The 1,553-nt window shown below is 38.1% G+C and overlaps 1 pseudogene; it reads left to right on the forward strand.

The window, feature by feature from the left end:
• Nucleotides 1-237: 237 nt before the first annotated feature.
• On the forward strand, nucleotides 238-1,230 carry LOC127122493 (ubiquitin C-terminal hydrolase 12-like; annotated as a pseudogene).
• Nucleotides 1,231-1,553: the final 323 nt, after the last annotated feature.

Genomic DNA, 1,553 nt, shown 5'->3' on the forward strand with positions numbered 1-1,553 from the left:
GCCGTCATTCATATTCATTTTCCCATTCATGCATGATTTAATGAAATTCCATACATATTTTTTCATCCACGTCCCTATTATCCATATCACATTCAAAATTCTATTTCATATTCAAGAAATTCCACATGCTCATTCATATTTCGTCTACTTCATTTCATTCTTCCAATCATAATCATCCGTTCACATGGCATATGACTAATTCATCATACATGAAGTCTCTAAGAGATTTTACTCTGAAAACCATCTTCTGGTGATCTCATTCTTCAACACCTCACCACTCTCTCTCTCTTTTTCTCTCTCTACAACTCCATCTCCTTTCTCTCTCATAATTCTCCTCTCTCTCCTCTGACAATTACCCGCCACCATGACTGTCATGATGTCCGCTCCCATTGACCAAGAGGATGAGGAGGTGCTCGTGCCACATGCTGATTTGCCTGAGAACAACCACCAGCCCATGGAAGTTGTAGCTCAACCTGAAACTGCCAATGCTGTTGAGAGCCAGCCCGTCGTCGATCCTCCGTAAACCAGATTCACATGGAGAATTGACAATTTACTAGGTTGAATACAAAAAAGCTCTATTCAGAAGTATTTGTTGTTGGTACTTATAAATGCCGTGTGCTTATTTTCCCAAAAGGAAACAATGTGGACTATTTGTCCATGTATTTGGATGTCGCAGATTCAACTAGTTTGCCCTATGGTTGGAGTAGATATGCACAGTTTAGCTTGGCAATTGTTAATCAAGTCCATAATAAGTTTTATGTGAGAAAAGACACACAACATCAATTTAATGCACGAGAAAGTGATTGGGGTTTCACATCTTTCATGCCTCTTGGTGAATTGTATGACCCTGGTAGAGGTTATCTTGTGAATGATACTCTTATAATCGAAGTTGAGGTTCTTGTTCGTAAGATTGTTGACTACTGGAATTATGATTCAAAGAAGGAGATCGACTATGTTGGGCTTAAGAACCAAGGAGCTACCTGTTATATGAATTCTCTACTTCAAACTTTATACCATATCCCTTATTTTAGAAAGGTTGTATACCATATGCCAACAACTGAAAATGACATGCCATCTGGAAGCATCCATTTGGCTCTACAAAGTCTATTCTACAAACTTCAATATAGTGACACCAGCGTTGCAACAAAGGAACTGACAAAATCTTTTGGATGGGATACGTACGACTCTTTCAGTAGCAGAAACCGTTACTGTCAAACTTTCCAACAATAATAACAATAATAACTCTAAAATAAGAGTCTGTTATTGGGAGGAGGCTTAATATGGTGGCATTTTTGAATGCCTATCCTTGGCAGTCCTTGATAATTCAGGAATATGATGAAGACCCTTAGAGTCACATGACATTGTTGGTTCCTTATTTTCGAAGATATATATGGATACTCATTCTTTAGTATCTTGGATCTTCTTGTTCAGAATGCTTGCATTGTGGTTCACCTAGCTGATTCATACCAGTAGTCCCAATCCTACGAGAAATTTCAAAAATATTGCATCAGTAAGGTAGGCCAAATTCATGGCGATAAAATTCTTTTACTAAC

Source organism: Lathyrus oleraceus, chromosome 2 (assembly GCF_024323335.1).
Source record: "Lathyrus oleraceus cultivar Zhongwan6 chromosome 2, CAAS_Psat_ZW6_1.0, whole genome shotgun sequence".
NCBI classification, from domain to species: Eukaryota; Viridiplantae; Streptophyta; class Magnoliopsida; order Fabales; family Fabaceae; genus Lathyrus; species Lathyrus oleraceus.